Source organism: Pseudonaja textilis, chromosome 8 (genome assembly GCF_049901715.1).
Source record: "Pseudonaja textilis isolate UNSWEBS1 chromosome 8, rPseTex1.2, whole genome shotgun sequence".
NCBI classification, from domain to species: domain Eukaryota; kingdom Metazoa; phylum Chordata; class Lepidosauria; order Squamata; family Elapidae; genus Pseudonaja; species Pseudonaja textilis.
In genome coordinates, this window is record NC_141997.1 from 35,270,113 (window position 1) to 35,279,291 (window position 9,179).

Consider the following 9,179-nt stretch of genomic DNA (forward strand, 5'->3'; position numbering starts at 1 on the left):
TTTCCAAGTGCCTCAATGACTCTTGAAAGGATGCAAATCACCAGCTGTCTGCAAGGAATATAAATCCTTCCATTCCCCACCATCCAGTCAGAGCTGAAGAAGCTTCTTGGATGAGAACAGAGGTGGTATTCAGCACGTTATGACCAGTTCTGGAAAATTGGTGGCGGAAATTTTGAGTAGTTCAGAGAACCAGCAAATACCACCTCTGACTGGAGATTGTACAGTATCCTTTACCTGCCACACCCACCAAACCACACCCACAGAACCGGTAGTAAAAAAATTTGAATCCCACCATATAACATCTTCAAAGAAAAAAAAGAAAGTTCAGTTGCCTCCTGAAAAAACACCTTTGGGATATTTAGCTAAGTAGATCTTATAGATATGTGGCCGTAATATATTAGCATCAAATGGTGGGACTAGCTGATGCAGCCCCATCTCCTTGTATGTTCTTTCAGTTTTTGATAAACCTTTTTGAATCTTCTTTCTGTTTCAAAATGTTAGCCATTTCTCCTTCTCATCATCCAGGTTTTAATAAACAGATATCAGATCAGAGATTTGTAGCAGTCCATTTGCTGTTATTTCTTAGGCTGATTATAGAGTCATTTATAAATAGTTTCTGGAGGAGGTTATTCATAGGTTCATTATGTCTCCATCTAAGCATTTTAATATCTATTCCATACTTTCCCAACTTTTATTAAATATAAATGTTAATGAGGATATCATAGGGAATTTTGTTGAACGCTTTGCTGGGAACAAGGGAACGATATCATTATATAGTCAACTTTTTGGAGCATGGGCCCAAACATCTGTCTTCATTCACAGAGATAGTAGTATGACAGCTTTAGGGGGACATGATGGCTCAGTGGTTAAAGATGCTGAGCACTACCACCATCTGGAAAGCTGACAGCCTGGCTCCAAGATCTGAGCACCATGAGACAGGATGAGCTCCTGTTCCTTGCTCCAGCTCCTGCCAACCTAGCAGTTCAAAAGCATGCAAATGCAAGATTAATAGGTACCATTTCCGTGGGAAGGTAACAGTGTTCCATTTGCCTTTAGTGTATTGTCACATGATCACAGAATAATTCTGGATCCCTTGGGCTTTGGCCAAAAAAATGGAGATAAGCAGTACCCCCTGGAATCCAATATGAGTGGACCAGTGGTGGGATTAAAAAATATATATACTACCAGTTCTGTGGGCATGGCTTGGTGGGCGTGGCAGGGGAAGGATACTGCAAAATCCCCATTCCCTCCCCACTCCACTAACCTGCAATCCAGCTCTGTTCTCCTGTGTAGGGCAACAAAAGAAGAGGAGGCAGAGAATAGGTGGGGGCAGGGCCAGTCAGAGGTATTATTTGCCAGTTCTCCGAACTTCTCAAAATTTCTGCTACCTGTTCTCCAGAACTGGGCAGAACCTGCTGAATGCCACCTCTGGACTGGACAGGGGAAACCTGTCTTACTTTTATGACAGCTTTGCATTTTTCACAAATACTAAGAGTGGGCTCTTTTCTCCTTTTAATCCTTCCTTGCCATTTTATATAAGGTGACAAAGTCAAACTATATTTAGATAGCAAGATTTGATTTTCCTGGATAAAGTGTGTACTTTCAGTATGAATGTAATTAAATTCCTCCTCACATTACAAAGAAACAAACATGGTTCAATTGACAGAAGAGACTGCTGGGAACTTTATACATTAGAATCTCTCCAGTTAAAATGATCATGCATACAGTTTGTCTTCTATGAGGGACATTTATGTCATATTAAAAATGGCCTTTCACAGATTATCTGTGATATTCAAACAGTACTTTTACAGTTTTAGAACTAGTTTCAAATGTATTGAGCTTTGATTATGGTTACCATGGATATAAGTAATCTTTCTAAATCAACTGTCCTAAAATGTATTGGGAGACACAAAGTTAATAAAGGCTGAATACAATGATTATTTTTGTTTTCCTTTTTCTATTCCTATTGGAGAAACAGCTTTCAACTTCTGGATTGGAATAAATATTGGAATTAACTGGCAGGAATAGCCAACACCCAGAAGATAGGCTGCAGATCCAGCTAGATCTCAACAGACTTGAAAACTGAGCCTTATCTAGTAAAATGAGATTCAAAGTAGAGAAAAGTAAAGTTTTACACTGAGGCAAGAACAATAAAATGTACAAGTACATATGGCTCAATAGCAGTAACTATGAGAGGAGTCTTGGAGTTCTAGTGGACAATCACTTAAATATGAGCCAGCAGTGTGTGTCAAAAAAAGCCAACAAAATCCTAGCATTAACAGAGGGATAGAATGAAGTATTAGTACCACTTTATAAAGCCTTAGTAAGATCACATTCAGAATACTGCTTCCAGTTTTGGTCACCATATTTTTAAAAAGATGTAGAGGAAAAAGTACAGAAAAGAGCATCAAAGATGATTACATAGCTGGAGGCTAAAATGTATGAAAAATGATTGCAAGAATTAGGTTTTCCTAGTCTTGTGAAAAGAAGGACTAAGGGGGACATGACAGCAATCTTCCAATATTTGAGAGGCTCCCACAAAAAAAGAGAGGGTGAACTTATTTTCTAAAGCACCTGAAGGCAGAACAAAAATGGATGGAATGCAATGGATGGAAACTAATTAAGGAGAGAACCAACCTATTATTAAGGAGAAATTTCCTAACAGTGAGAAGCTTCCTAGCCAATGGAACAGCTTGCCTCGAGAAGTTGTGGATTCTGCATTACTTGAGGCTTTTAAGAAGATACAGATACTTGTCATGAATGGTATAGACTTGACCCATGTGTTGGACTAAAAGATCTCAAAGGTACTTTCCAACTCTGTTATTATTCTGTCATTTGAATAATCAGGAAAGATTTGGGAATAGGATATCACTTCATTTCATACATAAATGCTAGCCAGTAGGGAACATTTAAGAAGCAAATTCCATGCAAATACCTGTTTGTATGAAGAAGATTTCTATTACCATAGCATCCCTCTTTTACAAAGAACATTCAGGCCAGCAGATGTATTTACTACAATGTCTTGTCAGCTATTGACATCTTTCTAAACACCTCTTCTGAACAGATACTTTACACAATAGTGGGATTCAATTTTTTTTTACTACCGGTTCTGTGGGCGTGGCTTGGTGGGCGTGGCAGAAGGATATTGTAAAATCTCCAGTCAGTTGTGGTATTTGTCAGTTTTCCGAACTACTCAAAATTTCCACTACTGGTTCTCCAGAACTGGTCAGAATCTGCTGAACACCACCTCTGACTTTACAGTAGGAAGGTACTGTGTACCACTAAGTTTACACAGAATTATTTTTAGCTCAGTTTACAAAAGGTCCAATTTTAGTTCAACAAGGACCAATCTGTGGCCCTCCAGATGTTACTGTCTCAATTCTAGCAGACCCAATAATACGGCTTTTTATCAACTCTTCTGTTCTCTTCTGTTCCAAGAAGAGTTCACGAAGGGCCATATTGTTATGTCTGCTGGGAATCAGAATTGTAGATAAAATGTCTCTAAGATCACAGATTGTTTACTCTTGAGCTAGACTAGGACTTTTTCTAGGCTGAACTCTAATTATTAAGAAAAGTAGTGGTTAACAGTATATCAATAGGCAGTTTCTTTCTTACACTATCACCAGACTGTGTACATTTTCTATCTTCTTAATCTTTCAAGTATAACTGTGAACTTTTTCAGCACTAAATCATTCTAGCTGCTCAGGCTTTTTGGCTTGAACTATCTTTGATTGCAATAAATTATTGTTTAATGATCTTCTTCCTCAAGTTTTTTTGACATTTTACCGGGGTTGCAAAGTAGGCTTGTGCAAAAAGATTGCTTCATTCCACTGACCCATGAAATATAAAGACCTTTCAAACTGTAATAGTAGATTGAACATTTACCAGGAAAAATTGGTGAAGATGAAAGGAATAATCCTTTTTTTTTAAAAAAAAAATGTGCTTGAAGATTCAGGATAGCTACACAATATCAGGAAAAATGTACACTTGTTTTTTTTAAGAAATTGAAGATAAATTTATGTTTGCACCCCTGTGGAATCTGAAGTTCTTTTCTACCTATTATATCTTATTAAGAAGCACATTGGCAAGGTTAGGACCAAAATACTAGAAGACAATTAGGGCTCTTCAAAGCTAGGCCTAACCTGGGAAGTTAAGTAAGTAAGTAAAAAATCCAAGAAGAAAAACATTTCAAAGAAAAAGGAAATATCTCCCATCTTCTCCCCTCCCTCAAAAAAAGGTTTGAACTTCTATCAGCAAAACTAAATGGAAAGTTTACGTGTATTTTTCAAAAGAACGTGTGAAAGGTTTCTATAATCCAGACAAGGATACTTTACCGAGAGCCAAAGTAAAATCACAGGTGACTGTTGAAGAATGAAACTCACATGGTAAGTGTCATTGGTTTTAATATTTTCTGAAAAGGATGTTATCTGGAATTCACAGGAAAAGTGAATGTGTCCATGTCATGTTAAACTCCCACCTAAATATATCTCCTTATATGCAGAAATGAGTCACTGTTACCTGTACACTGCACATGGACACACCACACTTAGCACTGAACTCAAAGATAACTTGGTCCTGAGATTGAAGTAGGATCACAGTTCATAACTCTGCAAATGCTTACGTAACTTTCCAGCATTTTGCAATGACTACTGAAGCTCTTCTCAACCATCTGAACTGGGAAATCCTTTTTGAACCCATCCTTTGGTAAGGGGATGATTCAGCCACATCATTAATATCCATCCTGTATGCTTTTCTTTTTTGGACAACCAGAAGGGGGGACAGGTAACATTTTTGGTACCAATGGACATTACTTGAGATGGTCAGACCTCCCTGAGTTCCTTACCATTTTGCAAATTTTTGATTATTCCATGCACTCTCTATAAATCAGGGCCCAGAGGCAGGATCTGGCCCATGGGGTGTTTAGATCTGCCCCATGGAGCTGCCCTGGAAACAGTGAAGGACCAGCCCATGGTGCCTCTGCCAGTGAAAATAGAGCTTGGGAGGGCCATGGCTGGCCTTTTCAACCTCAATTTTCACTGGTAGAGGGTTGCAGAAAGCTGTCACAGCCAAAAATGGAGCTCAAGAGCCCGTTTTCACTGGTAGAGCACTTGATGACATTGACCTGTCCATGCCCGCTCCAGACCCCTGAGGCCAAACACAACCCTCATGCAGCCCTCAGTGAAATCGAGTTTGACACCCCTGTTGTAAATCATCTGAAGACAGCTCTTCTTAGCAGTCTGGAGATAAGAGAGATAGGGTCTTGTTGGGTTCCTCTACTCATCTGGACCTGCAGTTATAGCCTGATATGGTGCTGCAATTTGCAGGAAGTGAAATAGATGTTATCTCCTTAGACCTCAGCAGTGCAATCTTTCCAGGTACCTCGACAAAAATCACTGGCGAGTTGGGTTTTATAATCTGGAAGAATCAGGTAGTGTTAACTGGATAACTTGGTCCATATCAAGCAAGAGAGGTATGTAATTGATGATTTACTGAACTAGTTTGAGTCATGAGCACCAGAGGCCTCTGAAGCAAGGAATGCATTGAATTTGCAGATTTAGAAAACAGGCGCATCACTATTGTTTGGGATCTCCTACTCCCCCTTTCAACAAACTTGGGAGACATGAAAAATCATGATAGAAAAAATGTTTTTCCATTCCCCCAACCCTGTCTTAAAATTCAGATTTTGATATATTTTTTTCCCAATCTATATTTCCCCTCTCATGTTCATCCTTTATATTACTGTTTTTCTTCCTCACTCTGCTACAGAGACTGCCTTTAACATGCTCTTTTCTCTCCTTTTTCCACTGACATTTTCGAAGCTGAGGCACATTCCTACAAAAATATTTAAACATTGCTTCTCCATTTCATGCTACTTTGGATAGCTATGTTTTTGTTGTTGCTATTTCCCACTGACATATATTCCCTGTGTGGCTGCCATTTCTCTGAGGTTTTGTGCAGGGGTGGGCTTCAAAATTTTTAGCAACCAGTTCTCTGCCCGGTTGCCGGGTGGGCATGTCCATGGCCTAGTTGGCCTCTAGCACCACAGTGAAGGGGAGCATTTTCACCCTCCCTGGGTTTCGGAGGCTTTCTTCGAGCCTCCGGGAGGGTGAAAACTTCCCCCTCCCAGGCTCCGGAGGCTCTCTGGAGGCCACAAATGGGCCTGTTTCCGACCTTCTGGAGCCTCTGGGAGGCCGTTTTTTTGCCCTCCCCAAGCCTCTACGCAAGCCCTGTACTTATCTGAGATCCAAAATAGGCTGCATGGGGACTCCTGGGAGGGGAGGGGCAGGGTGGATGGGGCCAGCCATGGTGGGATTTGCCAGTTCGCTGAACCAGCCATATAATTAACTACTAGTTAGCTATGGGTTTGCCTGAACCGGGGCAAACCAATAGCAGCCGACCCCTGGTTTTGTGGGTATAATTCCTGAAACCCATATTCATTCTGGGATGATTACCTTTCTTTTTTTAAAAAAACCATCAAAACGTGTAGTTGTTAAAAGGCTTTGCTTGCATATCACTCACTGTTGAACTTGCTTCAGCAATATATGTATCTTTGAACTCATAGTGACATACATATCAGTTAGTAGAAGTATTTCTGCGCTCAGCAGTAAGAATAAGAAGAATCAAATTGCTGCTAAAAGAAGAAAAAGAGACTCCACTTTTAAGAAACAACATATTTCAGAATGAAAACTTGATATCCTGTCTATTAAAAGATAACCTTGTTTACAAATTGGGTTCCCTGACAATATGATTCATGAAAGAGAAAACATTTTATATATAATGAATATATAAAATATATAAGAAGAGAATTTGAACATTTAAGTACATTTTTCAGGAGTTTCTATATGGAATTCCTTGGTATCATTCAAAGTTTCAAGAGACAAAATTTCTAACATTCCTGCTGGAAGAGAAAACAGCTTGAGTTAGATTTCCTTTAAGTCTTGCTTAAGAAAATGTTACCACGGACGTAAATATGACCAGGCAAATGTTGCTTATGAACTGCAATACAGGTCTTAATTGGGAAGGATTATGGTTTATATAAATGATTACGCAGTCAAATTTGTCATCTCACATTGAAACAGTTTTGCTTACTGTCCCCTTCCTTTGGGGACTAGCCGGAGTTATATTTTGCTTTGCCAAAAGTGCAAAAGTCACAAGTCCAGGCACAAATCTTTCACCAGCTTCTCATCTTTGATGAAAGCTGGCCTACACAGCTGTGCAATTATGGCAGGCAGGAGGATCTTTAATTTGAAATATCTTACTTAGCCCCAATCTTATTATTAGTAAGCCTGATTTAATGTTATCTGAAGTTATGGACAGCTCCCTTTTTGATCACCTTCAAGTTGTCAGTTTGCTTTCCACTAATACAAACATAAGCCTATGATGTTAAAGGACAAGCTTGAATCGTGGATAAATAACAAAGAATTCAATCATTATCTGTGTACGCATGAAAAATATCAACAGGATGATAAAAAAAATCTGAACTTTAAAAGAATGCAGAATTAGCTCCTGAAAGCTCATTTTAATCAACATAATAAAAGAGTGTGTAATTTTTAAGAGAAGCAGAAATAAATTACCTTCATCTTCAACCGTATAATGCTGGGTTCTGCATGAAAACCTCAAATATAAAATATATTCAATATTTTGCCTATTTTTATTTAAGAAACATCTTCTTTGGCATAGCTTGCCCTTCTGTGTTGCTGTGTTGTTGCCTAGCCCACAACTGTATTATATATGTTGGGCACAAAATTCTTATAGGTATGTGAACCATCAGTAGTTAGTTACTCATTAAACATTTTAAATAGCTAGTTTGATACCTGAGAAGCCCATCTCTGAAATTTATATGCAAAAATACTCAGAATAGATGGATTCCTGAAATTAGAAAATACAAGAAAAAAAAGAGAAAGAAACTACCAAGAGCCCAGTAGCATTTCATTTTCTGAATGATATTCATTAAAAACTACTACCCCAACACTTTTCTCTTCAAATTTGATCCAAATGGGTATGCTTCCAAACAATAAATGTCTGTGGAGATTCTGTCATCCAGGTCATGGTTGTCCCAAAGGTACTTTTTAAAGGGAACTGGAATTTCTGATTTTTCTTTGAAGACCAGAGCTGAAAAAGCTTCTTGGGTGAGAAGCGAAATGTCTTCAAAGAAAAAACATAAAGTCCAGTTGCCTCTTGAAAAAGAACATTTGGACTTCCAAAAAAATAGCATAATTATATATTTGAAGGTTAAATCTCCCACCTACCCTTTTTTTTCTACGTGCAATTATATCTAAGGTGAATTTTCATGCATGGAACCATTAGTTTGCATGCATAAAGCCTTTATTACAGACTCAGGAAAGTGAATAAAAGAACAAAAACCCATACTCATTTTCAAAAGAATGTAAGATTTCTGAATATGATGATTAATGAAATTAATAGAATGGCAAAGTGTCTTCCAGGATGAATATCACAGTTGACATATTAATTAAATGCCAAAGAGACCATGCAAGTGTGACAAGACCAAAGACTAATGGAATTGCAATCCAGATTCCAATGGATGACTCAACAAAATGCACTAAGCCCATCATAAAACAATTTGCAAATGTTTTCAGAGATGGAATTTAATTCTAGTCCTTGAATGAAAATGCTAAAATTTCAGTTACTGATCAGCTGCACTTGCCAGTCTGCTTCAGCCTTCAAACTATAATCTCTAATACTGAAGTTTCTTCTTCAGACTCAAGCTACTTATTGGAATATTAAGGGTAGGGCAGGTTAATATCAGCCAATATGTAGAGCTACCTGTCCATCTGCCCAACATGCATTCAAAGATGATGAATGATGAAAGGAAGTTCCTATGTTTCAAACATGGACTGCAGTTCCTTTTAATACTCAGATCTCCTAGGAAAAGAGGTACTCCTTTATCTTTGTGCTCTTTGATCTTTTCCAAACATTTGCTTAGAACTTATCTTTCAAAGAGCGAAGTTTGGGAACTTGCAAAATCTCCTTCCTGTGAAAAACATCTTCATTCTTAGAGGCTTCTTTGCCATACCTTTTTGCATGATGTTTGATCCCTGAGAGATTTGGTATAGAGATGGGCCATAATATTTTCATTAGAATTGTTGCTTTAGTCAAACAATATGCAAACATTACTGGTTTCAGAGAAGAGATTATTGATGAATTTCTAGATTACTGAA